Here is a 17432-nt window from a genome sequence, read left to right as displayed (position 1 = left end):
AGAAAAATAGAGTAAGGTAGCCCCAGTGACTACAGCATGATTAATGGGGTTTCATCTCTGAACAAGTGAGTGAAATAAGCAAGTACACGAAAAAGAGAAGTGCACAGTGGTTTTTCTCTCATGCTCTGTAAGTATTGTTGGATCTGGAGGCAGTTCTTTCAGCTGTGATAACCCGTATAAAACCTGTGCAAGACTGGGCCCATCAATATCATCACAGAGAAAGGAGGAGCTCATTCGGCCCTGGAGGCAGTTACTATTTCCTTCAGTAGTATAGCCCATGCTTCTGAAAATACCCCTTTACCCAGGCTCTTATAAGCAACTTGAATGACACTCGTTGGTTCAGCTAAACCAAAACTAACCAGCCAAACAAACGAAAAAGAAGTAACAGTAGAAGCTAGATGCGTAAGAAGATGAAGGGATCAGCAAGAGTGGAAAGAAAGCAAGTGAGGTAATGGGAGGTGAATATATATATATGAAATGTCATGATAAACATGTCTAATTATTACAACTAATAAAACTTGAAAAGAGTCTAGAAAATACACATTCAATATTATAAAATTTTTTCACAGTGGCTAGATAATTTGTGAATTTTCTTTTGATACATTTAAACAAATCAACACATTCAGGTATTTTGCTTTGAGTTTGAAAGAAAAAAATGTGCTGTGTGAAAACTCTATACCAGAAGTTCAGTTTACATTTCTCTCTTGAAGGAAAAAGAAAGCTCAGTGTTAGGCTTAGCATCTGCCTTAAACTATTTAATTTCAAGAACTGTCTACTCAATTGAACAGATACACATCGCACAATTTACATGGTTAGTCAGGAATTACACTGAAAGTTCATTAAATCATGTCTAGGGAATTCAAGTGAACTCAAGTAAGTAAATTAAGTGCTGAGTTAATTAAGTTGTTAATTAGTTAATTAACTTATAGTTTTAAGTGATGTCATTAACAAAGTGACATGAATTTCAGTTTTATTTTCCTATATTTAGAAGGCCTTCAAGGAACTGTCAAAGCTTGAGGGCTTAATTCTTTTCACAGAGTTTTTAACCAAATACTAACATATTTATAGTATGGTTTTATTATTTAGGGTTGAAGGCATTTTAAAACAATTTGTTTAATTGTCTCCTTTTCTCGCTTTTATAAATCAAAAGGTGCTGTCTTCACTTATTTTTTTCTCATGTGAAAAAAACTAAGTGAAACAAACATGAAAATACTCACAGTGCTTAACTAGTTTGATGTATGTCTTTGACTCTAGTTTGGGTCTTAAATGTCTCCCAGAAGGCTGAGTGTTGAAGCGGTCACTAGCTTACGCAACATTAGGAGGTAGGAGAGTGTTTCAGGGTAGGACCTAGTGGGAGGAAGTTAGGTCCTTGGGATAATCCCTTGAAGGGGCTACTGAGATACAGGATTCTTCTTCTCTCTCTTCTTTTGCTTCCCATCTGCTGCGTGGTGATCACTCCTGTGCCACATACTCCTGAGTATAAAGTACTAACTTCTTTGTCACAACTACGGACAAGGGGTGACAAGTGACATATGTGACACTATAAGCCAACAAGAATCTGTCTTCTTTCAGGTTGTTTATTTCAGGTATTATATCACAGTGGCATGAAGGTGATCAGCATGTGCCTTAGAAAAGTGGACTCCTGTTATTCGTTAGAAGGTGAATCATCTCAAAATTGTTGGCTTAAAATACTAGCAATTAAAGCCGGGCGTGGTGGCGTACGCCTTTAATCCCAGCACTCGGGAGGCAGAGGCAGGTGGATCGCTGTGAGTTCGAGGCCAGCCTGGTCTACAAAGTGAGTCCAGGATGGCCAAGGCTACACAGAGAAACCCTGTCTCGAAACCCCCCCCCCCCCAAAAAAAATACTAGCAAATATTTGTTTGCTCTGTGCATCTACCAACTTGGGAGAGCAGGATGCAGCTTGTGTGTCCTGACTGGGACTGTCTGACCTAAGAAAGCCTATTCACATGGCTGACATGCTGGTCCTGGCTGCTGGCTGGAGCTCAGCAGGACTGGTTCCTAGCTCCCATATCCCCACGTGTCTCTCCACAGCACTTTTTTGATTTATAAAAGCATGAACAAAGAGACAAGTAAACAAGTTATTCTAAAATGCCTTCAACCCTAAATAACAAAGTCATATGACAACCATAGTGACTCCATGTACACCGACTTCCTCCCAGTACAGCTGCAGTACAGGAGCGAGTGACAGAGACATGCGCAGACAAGCAGAAGACTGAAATAAGACACGTAGCTATCACCTCACACGAAAACTAAGTCTAGATAGACTAGTACCTAAAGATGAAACCTAAAACACTGAAACTATCAGAAGAAAACACAAGAAGTTCTCTACAGGATATAGATATATAGAAAAGGACTTTCTGAGCAGGATTCCAGTTGTCCAAGAATTAAGGCCAACAACTGACAAGTAGGACTCCATAAAACTAAAAAGATTCTACATAGCTAAAGAAACAAGCAACGGGGTGAAGAGGAACACCACGGATTGGGGAAGAGTCTTTGCCGGTTCCACATCTGACAGAGAGAGGGTTAGCACTCAGAATAAAGAAATTAAAAAGCTAAGTCAAAAGCCAAACAACTCATTCAAATCTGAACAGAAACTCTCAAAAGAAGAAAAAATGGCTAATATATATATATATATATATATATATATATATATATATATATATAAAGGTCACCATCTCTAGCAATTAGGGGAGAGGTCAACGAACGCTGAGTGGAGTGTGGGAGAATGGGGACCCTCATTTACCGTTGGAGGGAATTGCAAACTGGTGCAGGCACTCTGAAACTCAGTGTGGAGAACTATCAAAAAGCTAAAATAATTCTACCATATGATTCGATTATACCACTCCTTAAGATATGCCAAAAGGACTTGACATCCTGCTCCACAGATACTTGCTCAGCAATATTCACAGCTACTAAAACTATGGCTACCAAACTAACTATGGCTACTACTAAAACATATATCTGGAATACTATTCACCTACAAACAAAAATGAAGTAAAAAATGAACAAAACAAAACAAAAAACTCTGAACTTTGCAAGTCGATGGGTAGAACTAGGAAATACCACATTGAATACAACCCAGAAAGTTAAATATTACATGGTTTTCCTAACCTGAGGCTCCTAGTTGGGAATCTTCTAATCTAAGTGTAGTTCGAGGCAATTTCTCAGATGGACAGCATTATAGAAAATGACAACCAATCAAAATGCAGAGCTGTGGAGCCCAGTCGCAGTGGCTATATCTACAAACCAGCTCTTGAACCTAAGAATCAGAGATCATGGTTGAAGGGCCGGAGGAACGGGGCAGAAAGATTGTAAGAGTCAGAAGGTTGGGGAATTTGCTGTGAGATTCTATATCTTAGTAATGTCAGAAGCTACACACATAAAGTCTCACCAGCATGATTGTCCAAACAGGAGCTGAACATGGATGACACCAACTGACATGCCCAAGTACAGCTGCTTCTCTTTCCTGTGGTAGCTGCTGAGTTCTGACTGCGTCAATGGGACATACTGCTGGACACTGGCATCTTCAAAGACAATGGAGAAGGCATTTACAGATAGACCACAACGACACAAAGGGACCAGGGAGCATTGTTAGCACTCCTAGCTACTTTAGTTCTCCAAAATCTGAATGTATCACAATTATTCTATGCAATAGTAAATTCTACTCTTTTGTTTTATTGTTGTTGTTTTGTTTTTCACAGGGTTTTTCTGTGTAGCCTTGGCTGTCCTAGTCTAAAAAGTGAGTCCAGGACAGCCAGGGCTGTTACACAGAGAAATCCTGTCTGAAAACAAGAACAATAAAACAATAACAAGAAAAAAGGGAAGCCAGATGTGGTGGCTTTAAATCTCACAACTCAGGAGGCAGAAGCAGGTGGACCTCTTTGAGTTTGAGGCAAGCCTGGTCTACATAGTGAGTTTCAGGTCAGTCAGGACCATGTAGAGAGACCCAGTCAAAAAAAAAAAAAAAAAAAAAAAAAAAAAAAAAAAAGGATGGGGGTGGGGGTGGGGTTAGGGGTCTCGACAAAATATTCAGTGTTAAACCACCCAATGAAGAAATGAGCCAGCCATCTGCTTCACAGCTTCATTTCTGTCCTGAAATCTCCATGTCAAATCTAAAATTCCCCCGGTCACTGGTTTCTTTTTCTAACACCTGAGTTAGCTGAGCTAAAAGATTAAATAATATCTAAAGTAGAGGCCAGCTCCTGTCTAGAGAGCAGGCTAAATGATGTGGGGTCCACTGACACACTCTTTAAAAGGTAGAGGCTTTAAAACAAACCTCCTAAACTGGTACGGTGGCACATATCTGTAGGGGATCAGAAATTCAAGGCCAGCCTCTGCTACAAACTGAGTTTGGGGAAAGTCTATAAAATTCATGAGACCTTGTCTAAAATAAAAGAGTAAAAAGAAAAAAGAAAAAGAAAGAAAGACGACATTCCTAAAATCCCCTACGCTGACACTCGTCTGTGACCCCAGCACTCAGAAGGCCAAGGCAGGTGGATCACAAGTTCAACATCAGCTTGGGCGCTAGGTGGGCTCCAGACTGACCTGGGCTATATGGTGAAACTCTGTCCCTCAGACCTCTACAATAAGCAAACTATTTAACTTAATAAGAACATGTGTGTAGCACCTGGTTGGTATAATATCCTGAGTGTGGTTCCCAGCAACAGAACAGGAGAGGGTTAGAGGGAGAAGTAGTAGGTATTTTACATACACAGAATAAACAGACTAGAGGTCACAGGATTAGAGTATTTGTGGGGCAGGCATAAGGCCCTGGGTTTGATCTACAGAACAGCAAAATAAACAGAAGCAGGCTTGAATATATAAACCATTGATCTACAGTGTCATGGGGATGGATCAGCCAAAGAGGCCTTGACCTTCTCAGCAAGTGGGAAGGTATAGTCAGTCTCCACAGACAAAGCCAGGACCCTCTTGTACCCATGGATGATAGTGTGGCCCTGAGGCAACAGTAGGGTAAGCAGTCTGCAGGCAGAGGCTGGCAACATTTGGACACTCTCTAGGAAGTGAGAGTGCAGAGTGTGTTCTGTGATGTCAAGCACTTCTGGGTTATAAATGCTGCCACTGACAAGCACCTGTTGGATGATCAGCCCAAAGGAGAAGGGTCAGATGTTGAGCATGTTCAGCAATGTGGCCTCACTGGCTCCTACTTTGTCTCCAGTTTTTATCAGCTGCACATCACTCAGAATTTCAATGGTGCCTCTGGAGATTTTAATTGTGATGCCCAAAGCCTGGAAGAACGAGGTCTTCTCAGGCCCCAGGCCAGTGTTCTGAGCTGCCACAGTGACCTCGTACGGGGTGATGACACCAGCCCTAGCAGTAGCCGGCACCTTATTGGCCAGCAGCATGTCACTAATCCTGGTGAGGTCCTCCTTGGTCCTGATACTGTAAAACCTGTAAAACCTAGAGATCACATATATTCTGTAATTAAGGCGGATGTGCAATACGTTGATGCACAATGTAACTACGCAGTCTGATAACGTAACAGTAGACAGACCCGGACTGGAGATGAAGTTCTGTTTTCATTGTTTGGAGATATTTTAAGAAAGTTATTTGACATTCTGAACATTCCATCTCTGATGTCTGAAAGGATAATGACACTTGCCTGATGACTGCATATCTCAGAGCAGTAGGAAAGCCCAAATAAGTTACTATATAGAAAAGTATATTTTAGATGAGAAAATAAATTATATGTGACTGGGTATTCATGCTGCTGGAAAATATCCATTATATATGCATATATATACTGTATTTCTCTTTATTTGTATACAAAAGTCTGTGCTAATTCTTTTTGAGACAAAACCTCTCTGTGTAGTATTGGTTGCCCTAGGATTTCCTAAGTACACCTGGCTGACCTGATACTCAAAAGAGATCTGCCTGCCTCTGCCTTTCAAGTGCTGGGATTAAAGGCACACATCACACCGCCCAGTTGCTAATTCTTGAATTCTGATACACACTAAGAATCATGACCGTGGCCTCGGGCAACTTAGGCCCACAGTGAGAAGATGGAACTAGGGATGCAGATGCGATGTTTTTGCACTGCTGGCAACTTAGATTTTGGGAGGAGGCTCAGGATCTAATGGTGAAGTTCCACCTATAAAGGAACATTGATAGACCTGCTAAGTTTTTATATCCATCAAGCTGTATAAACCCAGGAGGCTGAACAACTTCAAGGCTTCTTAAATGTTCACGTTTCTGAATGAGCCTGTGGGATACTGTAACAGATGTTGGACTGGATACACGAGAGGCTGTTGCATTCCAACTCCATTCCCAGGGAGATAGAGTGGAGTGTTCAGACTGGCCGCTGGAGAACGGGTTTGTAGGACAGATTGTTCATTGCTTTGTACTAACAATAGAATACAGAACCCATGGATTATCTACATTGTTTTTGTCATCTCTCTGACTAGGTGTGGCATCCTTGAGAGTAGACCCATTCTCTAGCAACTTCAAGGCTTCTTAGATGCTCCTATTTCCAAATGAGCCTATGAGAGACTGTAACCAAGGAGAGTCCCTGGCCAGTCACTGAGCTACCTGGAACACTCCATGCTCTCGGAGGCTACTTATTGGCAAATATCTAAGCGCCTGTAAGTTCAGATGGGTGTCTGCATTATATTCTCTGTAGAAGGAGAAATAAAGAAAAAAGTAAACAAAGAGCCCACAGACATACCATTGAGTTAGTTTTGTGCTGGCCAACTGCTCCTGGGCATGAAGCCTACCCTGGAGTGTGGTTGATATGCCAGGGAAAGCCAATGGGAGAAAACTGATTTTCCCTTTGCTAGCAGATATCAATTGCAGACTTTCCCCCTTAGTGCCGGAACCCCATCTGGTTTGGATCTGTGTAGGTCTTGTGCATGCTACCATAGTATCTATGAGTTCACATGTGCTTTTAGTACCATTGTGTCCGGAAGATATTGTTTCTTGGAGTCATTCATTACTTCTGGCTCTATAGTCTTTCCTCCTTCTCTTCTGCACAGATCCTTGAGCCTTGAGGTGGAGTTGGTTTGATGAAAACATCCCATTTAGAACTGAGTGTTTCAAAGTCTCCCACTCTCTGCACAGTGCCCAGTTGTAGGTCTCTGTGTTCATTCCAAGACATTGCAAGAAGAAGCTTCTCTGGTAAGGGTTGAGCAAAACACTGATTTATGGATCTATCAGAATATCATTAGGAGCCATTTTATTGCTATGTTCCATTAGCAGAATTACAGTGGTAGGTTTTCTCCTAAGCCTGTGAATTATCTAGTCTCAGGTTCTTAGCCAATTTAAAGGTATCAGTTTTTAGGTTCCATATCATGAGGTGGGCCTTAAATTAAAATTTAAAGAACAGTTGGTTGTTTCTATAACGTTTGTGCTACTATTCCATTAGTATATCTTGCAGGCAGGTAACTGTTATAGGTCACAGGGTTTGTAGCTGGGTAATATTGATGATTGCTTTTGTCCTCTGGTACCTTACAGTACCGTTAATAATAGTAGGGATGAAGCTTCTAGTTGGACAATATGTCAATGTCTTCGTGTTCCATGACACACATAAGGATTGCCTTTAGCAATAGAATCTTACAGTCAGGTTGTTGAGAGTAACCAGAAGCCTTCACAAGTAATCTGTGATATTTGTGGGTTTTCATGGGACCCCTTGGGCGAACAGCTAAACAAGATATAACCCATTTGTGGCACTAGAGTTTTTTTCTTGGTGACATAAGCTATTCAGTTGGGACACTTGTCTTCCCTATTATTTGGGGTTTTTTTTTGTTATTTCTTTTAGATTCTTTTAATATATGTATATATCTTTATGAAGCTTCTATAGCAGTAGAGTTCCATATGGTTTTTCAAATGGCCTTTAATATTGTTTCCCCTCATATTACCCCCTTTATACTTTTCTTTCATTCTTCCCCCTACTTAATTCATCTAATTCCCCTTTGTCTCTCCATAATAGTATTTTCTAATCCTCCTTCCTTTGGAGATCCTCTCATCCTCACTAGTTTATTATTAGATAATTAACCTCTGTAGTTATTCCAGTTGTAGAAAACATATAGAAATCTTAAAAGCTAACATCCGCATAAAAGATAAAGCATACAGTATTTATCTTTTTAGGTCTTTGCCACCTCATTGAGGATAATTTTTTCCTAGATAATTTCATTTGCCTGCAGATCTCATAGTTTTATTTTTCTTAACAGCTGAATAGTATTTCATTGTGTGAATGTACCATATTTTCATTATCCATTCATAATCTGATGGGCATCTAGGCTGTTTCTGATATTTGGCTATTATTAATAGAGCAGAAATGGACACAAATGAGCAAGTATCTCCGTACTAGGATATAGAGGTGATGATGTATACCCCCATGAGTGGTGCAACTAGATCTTGAGAACTATTCCCAGCTTCCCAGGAACTGCCACACTGATTTCCATAGTGACTATCCAAGGTTGCACTCCCTCCAGACATCCCTTGCTCCACATCTTCTGTGGCATGAGCTGTCATTTGTGTTAATGATCTTGACCATTATCATTAGAGTAAGATGAAATTTCAAAGTAGTTTTAATTTGCAATTCCCTAATGGATAAGGACATTGAACATTTCTTTAGTCACTTGTGTTTCTTTTCTTTTCTTTTTCTTTTTCTTTCTTTCTTTTTTTTCTTTTCTTTTTTTTTGAGAACTCTCTGTTTAGTTCTGTACTCCATTTTTCAGTTGGGTTGTTTGTTTTCTTGATATTTGGTGATTTTAGTTCTTTATGTACTCAAGATAATAACCTTCTATTATATGTGTAATTGGTAAAGATCTTCATTCATTTTTAAAGCTGTCACTTTGTCTAAAAGATTGTGTCCTTTACTGTACAGACACTTTTTAGCACTTGTGCTGCTGGTGTCCTGTTCAGAAAGTCTTTTCTTGTGCCAATGAGTTTAATCTTATTCTTGTTTACTTTTCCATCAGGTTCAGTGTATTGTGTCTTATGTTGAGGTCCTTCATCCACTTGGAGTTGAGTTTTTGTGCAGGGTGGTAGATTCTACATCAAGTTTGACCAGTACCATTTGTTGAAGGTACCTTCTTTTCTCTAGTGTTGATATTTGACTTGTTTGTTAAAAAACAGATGTCCATGGAATTGTGAACTTGTATCTGGGTCTTCAATATGATTCCATTGATCAACATAGTTGCTGCTGTTTTTATACTAATACCATACACGTTGTCTTTATTACTTTAGCCCTGTAATACAACTTGAAATCTGGGATGGTGATGGCTCCAGCAGTTCTCTCTCTCTCTCTCTCCTCCTCTCCCTTTCCCTCCCTCCCTCCCCCCCTTCTCTGCATGTCTATATGGAGTTTAATTTTTCCCTTCAATTACTGTGAATAATTGTATTGGAATTTTGATGTGGATTGCATTGAATATGTACATTGGTGGTCAGATAGGCTGCATGATGCTATTTCAGTTTTCTTATGTCTATTGAATGTTGGCTCTGTTTCTTAACAATTAAACTTTATTATACAACCCAACTAGCTTACACAAGAAGGAAAAAAGGTTAAAGGGACAAAAGAGTGAACCTTCCTGTATCTGTTCCACGGGACAGGTCCTTAGGTGTCTCTCTGGCCCGCGTGCTGGTCCAGCCTATTCGCTGTTCCACACATTCTCAAGCCCGGGCTAAACCTGTTGTTCTCTCCTCCCCACCTGCCTGAGTCACATGGGAAGGGCGGTCTCCTTCTCCCGTTGAGCCCAGGTGGGGTTCCCAGGTCTGCTTCTTGAATTCCAGGCCCAGGATGGCTCCACTCAGTCTGTCACAAGGTATTCATGGGGTGCCCCAAGGGTAAAGCCCGCCAAGACTGTTTCCACCTGTGACAAAGCTTAATCTTTCCCACAATTGAAATTTGCTTTGGGCTCTAGTATGTGGTCAATTTTGGAGGACATTCCATGTGCTGCTAAAAAGGAAGTATATCGTTCACCATTTGGTGGGATATTCTGTAGACGTCTATTAGGCCCATTTGATTTATGATGCTATTTAACACCAGCATTTTTCTGTTTAGTTTTTGTCTGGATGACCTGTCTGTTGGTAAGAGTGGGATACCAGAGTCACTCACTATCACTGTGAATATTGGATAGTCTTATATAAACCTGACACAAGCTAAAGTCATCTTAGAGGAGTGAATCTCAATTAAGAAAATACTTCTATAAGATGGAGATTTTCTTAGGTAAGCCTCCAGGACATTTTTTAAAGTAGTGATTGATGAAGGAGGACCTAGCTCATTGTGGGTAGTGCAATCCCTGGTCTGATAATCATAGGTTTTATAAGAAAGCAAGCTGAGCAAGCCATGGTGAGCAAGCCAGTAAGCAGCACTCTTCTTTGCCCTCTCCGTCAGCTCCTGCCTTTAGTTTCCGGGCTTGTTAGAATACCGGGCTTGTTAGAATACCTGTCCTGACTTCCTTTGATAATAAACAATGGTTCAGAAATGTAAGCCAAGTAAACCCTTTCCTCCATACATTGCTTTTGGTCATGGTGTTTTAGCACAGCAATGGTAACCCCGAGTAAGACAGAAATTGGTACCAGAAGTGGGGTACTTCTGAGACAGACCTTACCATGTGTTTCGGAGAGGATTGTAGGACTTTGGAACTCTGAACTGGAAAATCCCTTGGATATTGAGAGTTCAGTGGGCTGTTCTGTGGGAATGTGGAAGAGAAGCATCATAAGAGAAATGCAGAGGATGGAGGCCTGTCTTGTGAGGTTCTATATGGAAATTTGGGAGCCATCTAAAAGACTTTATTGGGGTGATTGCATATTTAGCTTTAAGAATCTGTGGTTCTGCTTAGCTGAGGCTGAAGAATCAGCTGTGATTAACAAAAGACCAGAGCCACTAAAGTAAAGCCCTTTCTTTACTGGGACAATTGATATGGTCAGCTGGAGCTCAGGAATTAGCTGTGATTAAGAAGAGAACATCATCCATGAGGTGAAATCTTCCTGGAAGTGTTTGCTCAGAGTAAATACAGAGAAGTTGTGTTTTAGAGGTGTCCAATGTATACCATGTACTTGCAGCTGAACTTGATAGTAGAAGCCTCACCCCTGCGATACTGGTTTGAAGGCATAAAGAGGTCATGGAGAGAAGGCAAGACTTGGCACTGTGTAGCAAGTCCTTGAAGAGAGCCCAGAGAGGCTATTGGTGAGAGTGAGTTCCCAGTGTTTTGGAGATGCTAGTACCATGGTATGACCATCCAGAACAGCAGCAACAATGAAGTGGAGCCTGGTGGAGCCTAGAAGACAAGATGTGTGTGCTTCAGAGAGCAGAGCTAGAGAAATGACCCAAGCCCTTTGAAGGAGCCCAGAAGATCATACGTGAATCCCATACATTGGACATTGAATTATTTACACAATTAGAGTTCGGTTTTGCTTTGTTCAGATTGTGGTTACACCTTGGAAAATATTTAATTTATTTTTAATTTTATAAGAGACTTGTGGGTTTTAAAAGAGACTTTAGATTTTTTTCAAGAGGCTGAATTTTTAAAAATGTTTGAATTGTAAAACTGTGGAACTTATAAGTTTGTAAAATATTTTATATTGTGATGTCAATATTAATGTGTAATCTTGAGTATGAACAAGAAAGAAAAGGTTGTGGCTCAACAGTGATTTGTTTGTGTCTCAAGCTGATAAGGCGTCAATTGTCTTGGATAGTTTTATGTCAATTTGACACAAGCTAAAATTGCCTGAGATGAGGGAACCTCAATTGAGAAAATGTTTCCATAAGATGGGCCCAGAGGCAAACCTGTAGGACATTTTTAAAATTGGTGATTGATAGAGGAGGACCTAGCTCATTGTGGGTGGTACCATCCCTAGGCTGGTGATCCTGGATTCTATTTAAAAAAAAAAAAGCATCCATGATGAGCAAACCAGTAAGCAGCACTTCCCCAGTCCTCTTCATCAGCTCCTGCCTCCAGATTCCTTGCCTGTTAGAGTTCGTGTCCTGACTTCCTTCGATGATAAACAGTGATGCTGAAATATAAGCCAAATAAACCCTTTTCTCAAGTTGCTTTTGGTCATAGTGTTTCATCCTGACTATGACACGGTATAGGGGTCAATGCGTGATTTTAGCTGTAATAGTGTTTCTTTCATGAACTTGGATGCCCTGTGTTTGGTATATAAATGTTTAGAATTGCAATGTCCTCTTGATGAATTTTTTTTCCTTTGATGAAAATATAGTGCTATCCCCTATCTTCTGTGATTAGTTTTGGTTTGAAGTTTATTTGTCTAACATTAAAATAATTATACCTATTTCCTTCTTGGGTCCATTTGCTTGAAATATCTTTTCCCATCTTTTACCCTGGGGTCATAGCTATCCTTGACGGTGAGGAGTGTTTCTTAGATGAGGCAGAAAGTTGGATCTTGGTTTCTAGTCCAATTTGTTAGTCTGTATCTTCTTGCTGAGGAATTGAGAGTTATCAAGGAGTAGCGTTAGTTGATTCCTAGTTTCTTTGTTGTTATGGTGTGGGTTTTCTCTCCCCTTTCTTTTGATTTACAGTTCTGGGATTATTTATTCCTAAGCAAGTGTGGTGGCTGTTTGGTCCCTGTTGGAGAGTGCTTCTGTGGGTTGACTGATGATGCAAAGGGATGAAAATGGGCTAGGAGAAAAGGCTGAGAGGAGGCGGCAGGAAAGAGTTAGCAGGACTGGGATCTGCAGCAGGATCCTCTAGGGAGCAGAGGTAAGATGGGAGGAGTGGGCTGCTGCAGGAACTGTAATTCTGGAGACCAGAATGGAGGACAGAAAGGGTAGTGACAAGTTACTTATCCAAGTCCTAGCCCAGTGCCAGTGTGGCTAGTGGGAGTCCTTGGTAGAGAATCCTTCTGTAGGTCTGCGGCTGATACAAAGGAATGGAGATGGACTGAGAGGTTAGTGGAAAAAAGCGAAGGGAACCCTGGGTTCACACCAAGAAGCAGAGGCCCTGGGAATGGAGGCAGTGCTTTGGCGGCTGCTGTAGGGCGAGGAGTAGGTCTGGAGAGACAGGCTGAGCAAAGTTCCTTTGGGTTTCTATTTCTAGTAATGAAGAACAATGCTTGCTTCAGGGTATTAAATTCAATGAAATTCTCTCATCATTATAAAGGCAGTACATTTGTTTTATGTACATCTTAAGCCTTTTTTTTTTAAATTTCAGAAATGATTAAAACTGGATTACAAGGTTCTTAAGACACCATAGCAAAAAAAAAAAAAAATCACATGATAGCATACACTAAAAATGACACGGAAAGATAAATAATAAAGATACTAAAAGGCAGCTTCTGAACATAGATTTTACTCCCTCTCAATTTTTAACTAAAAGTCTTTTCTAGATTTTTTTAATTAACTAATTTATTTATTCACTTTACGTCCCAGTTATAGCCCCCTCCCTCTTCTCCTCCCAGTTCCACCCTCCCTTCTCCTTCCTCCTCTCCTATTCCTCAGAAAAGGGGGAGGGGCCCTACCTTTACACCCCAGCTCATCCAGTCACATCAGGACTGTTTGCCCATTTCCCCTGTGGCCTGGCAAGGCAGTCCTGTCAGGGGGAAGTGATTGAAAAGCAGACAACAGAGTCCATGTCAGAGAGAGAGCTCCTACTGCCCTTACTGGTGGCTCCACACAAAGCCTGAGCTGACCATCAGCTGCATCCATGTGGAGGACCTAGGCCCGGTCCCTGTATGGTCCTTGATGGTGCTTTAGACTCCATAGGCTCCTCTGGGCTCTGGTTAATTGGCTCTGTCAGTCTTCTTGTGGAGCCCTTGTCACCTCTAGGTCTTTTTATCCTTCTCCCCACTTTCTGCCTAGATTCCCTAAGCTTTGTCCAGTTTTTGGCTGTGAGTCTCAGCATCTGTTTTGAATGGCTGCTAGATGGAGCCTTTCAGAGGACAACTGTGAGATGCCCCCATCTGCAAGCATAGCAGAGTGTTCTTAATAGTGTCAGGGTTTGGCTTTCTCCTATGGGGGTGGGTCTTGGGTTGGACCAGGCGTTGGCTGGACATTGCTTCAGGGACAAAGATAGAGCACATAGAGCAGAGATTGAGGCAATGTCCAACCATTTCTATTTTTAATGCTGAAGGGCCATATCCTTATAGACATCTGCAATGGAAATTCTAGCCAATAACATCTCATCTAATCAGACCTGCTACAGCAATGGTTCTCAACCTTCCTAATACTGCAACCCTATAATACAATTCTTCATGTTGTAGTAACCCCCAGCCATTTCATTGCTACTTCATAACTATAATTTTGCTACTGTTATGGATAGTAATATACATTTCTGATATGTAAGATATCTGATATGTGACTCCTGTAAAAGAGTTATTCAACCCTTAAAGGGGTTATGACCTACAGATTGAGAACCACTGCACTGAAGGTCTAGGCACATAATACGTGCTTGGCATTGGTATGGTCTTGGGCTTGATATACCCCTCCCAAATAATTTTTAACATATATTTGAGAATTTTATACATGAATATTGTATTTACATCATTTCTCTTCTAACCTCTCCTCCTCCAGCTCCTCCCGTATCCCCCACAACCTCTCAAATTTATAGCCTTTTCTTTAATTATTATTGTTCATATGCCTATGCCAAACACACACACAGTGGAACCTGCTGAGTCAATTTTTAATATGTCTTATATGCATTTGTGCATAGGGCTGTCCTTGGTATTAAGTAACTTATCAGGGGGCTCGTCCCTGGAGATGCTAAGCCCCCTCCCTCAGCAGCCATTAATTACCCATAGCTCTTCATCTAGGGTAAAGCCTTGTGAGATTTTCCCCATCTACACTGGCATGTCAACTGATGCAGTCATTGGTCAGGTCTTGTTAGACAACCGCATGGTTGACAATTCAGAGGTGTGGCTTCCTGTCACGCATAAAAATCTTTACCTTGTGGGAGACTTTCTGGCCCTCTGGCTCTTGTCTTTCTGCCCCTGTTTCTGTGATGTTACCTGAGTTGTAGGAGTTTTGTTGTAAATGTACCAGTCAGTGTTGGGCACCCCTTGGTTAGTTGTTGGAAATTTGACCAATTGTAGATTTCTGTGATAGTCTCCATTTGCTATTAAAAGAAACTTCTTTGACAAAGGGTGAAAGCTATACTTATCTGTCACTGTAAGGATAAGGTTGGGAATCATATTGGTTTAGGAAAGTGACAGTAGTAGGTTCTCCTCTAAAATCAATAACCTCAGCAAGGGTGGCTGGTTGGCTAGGTGTACAGTACCAGGCACCAATTCCCTCCTACTGAGTGGCCCTTATGTACAATTAGAAAGCTATTGGTTATGCCCTGGATGGAAGTACCACAATTGCACCACTGGGATATTTTGCTGTGTTGGTCATGTGATTTGTAGGCTTTATGGTTGAATAAAACTGTTGATTGTTTTTCTCCCTTGGCAGCTTTCAGAACACCATTGGTATAAGAGCTAATTCTCATGGAGAGGCTTCCAAATCAGTTACAGTTTTCTTCTTCCAAGTTGCATCTGAAGCGTGTTGTGTCTTCCACAATAGGGTCTTCCTTTCGAGTTTTGAGAGGCAACCAAGGGCAAAGCTGATGGCCTATATTGTTTTTGGGGAGTCTCTTGGGCTCTGCTCACTAACAACTTAGATGTCCATGCCTCGTACTAGGGCTTTTGTTATATAGTCTAAGATTCTTGGAGGGAGCTTTGTAACTCCAAATAGCATAACCTCATTTACATTGTATATAGTTTTATGTATTATCTATATATTTAAGTAAACATATGCTTCTCTATGACTTTTCAATAATCCTGGGTGTTCTTCATCCCTCCTTTCATTCTATTCCCCTGTATTGTCTTCCCCCCTCTATCCCCAGATAAAAATCTCCCTGTTTTGTTGTTATTGTTGGTTGTGCATAGTTCTTTTTTCTTTTCATTTTCCCCCTCATAGCAGTCCTGTTGGAGTATACACCTCTCTACAGCTCCACCACCATGACCTTTTTTAACTTTCCCAGTTTCTGTGGTTACTACAAGATATATACTCACATTTAAATATTCAGAGATATGATCCACAAATAAGGGAGAACATATAGCATCTGTATTTCTGTGTCTGGGTTACTTTATTCAGTATAATATTTTTCTAAGTCCATACATTTACCTCCAAATTTCATGGTTCCACTTTTCTTTACAGGTGAGTGATATTCCACAGTACATTTGAACCCCGTTTTCATTGCCCATTCATCAGTGAAAGGACATTTAGGTTGTTTCTAGTTCCTGGCTGTAATTGTGAATAGAGCAGCCATAAAGATGTATAGAATATGACGCCGAGTTCTTTGGGCATATGAGGAGGAGTGGTATATCTGGGTCATGTGACAGATCTATTTTTAGAATTTGGAAAATTCTTCACAGCGATTTCCTGCAGCGGTTACCATCGTTTGCAGTTCTACTAGGAGTGAGTGAGCTTCCTGCTTCCCTACACTGTCCTCAGCATTTGTTGTCAGTTCTGTTCTTGATCTTAGCCTTTCTGATTAGGGTAAAATGAAATCTCAAAGTACTTTTAATTTGTATTTCCCTAATTGCCAAGATTGTTGAACACTCTTAAAGGTATTTCTTAGCTATTTTTATTTCTTCTTTTAAGAACTCCCTGTTCAGATTGATAACTTATATTTTAATTGAGTCATCCGTTTTCTTCACTCTTTTGTTTTTGAGTTATTTGTATATTCTGGATAGTAGTCTTGTCTTAGTTACTGTTCTATTGTAAGGACACACCATAACCAAAGCTACTTATAAAAGGAAGCATTTTATTGGGGCTTGCTTACAGTTTCAGAGGGTGAGTCCACCCACGATCATCATGGTGGGGAGTGTGATGGCAGGCCGGAGGCAGACAGGCAGGCATGGTGCTGGGGAAGTAGCTGAGGGTTCATATCTGATCCACAAGTCACAGGCAGAGAATGAGACTCAGGGCCAAGTGGGCATTTTGAAACCTCAAGGCCCCCACTCAGGCATTGAAGGAGAGACAAACCTGTTTTTTAGGATTCCAAGTGTGGTATCGGAACAGTCTCGTGAGAGAACAGGTGAGGTTAACTCACTAGAAAAGCAACCACCTCGTGCAGGAGCTTAAGTGTTGCCAGCTGAAAAGATCCCGTGAACAGACTCTGGGAGGAGATATATAAATGAGCCCAGAACTGGAGGTGGGGCTTTTTGGAGACTTGGGATAGATTTGACTGTTCGTCGCTGCACTTCAAGAAGCTCCTAGAGAGAACCGCTCAAGGGAAGGCTTCAGGGCTCCGGGCTCCTGCTGAGGTTCCGGGTTCTGGTTACCCCAGGTTCCAGCAGAAGAAATCCTGCAGCTCACACCCAGAGAATCGTTCCTTGGAACTGATATCCTTAAGGTTTTGTTATTGTGTCCATTAATCCTCATTTCCTATTGTTTTGGTTAGTCGGGTTATAAGTGATGTATGCTCGGTCACTAAGTTGTTAATAAAATATAT

At 41.0% G+C, this 17432-nt stretch overlaps 1 pseudogene across 1 annotated transcript in view; it reads right to left on the bottom strand.

The window, feature by feature from the left end:
* Positions 1-4862: 4862 nt before the first annotated feature.
* LOC311609352 (large ribosomal subunit protein uL10-like) overlaps positions 4863-17432 on the bottom strand; it is a 28762-nt pseudogene continuing 16192 nt past the window's right edge. The window contains exon 2 of the transcript in view: positions 4863-5439. The product of the transcript in view is annotated as a large ribosomal subunit protein uL10-like (transcript). The remainder of the gene's footprint in view (positions 5440-17432) is intronic.

The sequence above is a fragment of the Acomys minous genome (assembly GCF_964271855.1).
Source record: "Acomys minous genome assembly, chromosome: 2".
In the NCBI taxonomy this organism is placed as follows: domain Eukaryota; kingdom Metazoa; phylum Chordata; class Mammalia; order Rodentia; family Muridae; genus Acomys; species Acomys minous.
The sequence above is the reverse complement of the archived record's forward strand: the minus strand, read 5'-3'. Positions and strand labels throughout refer to the sequence as shown.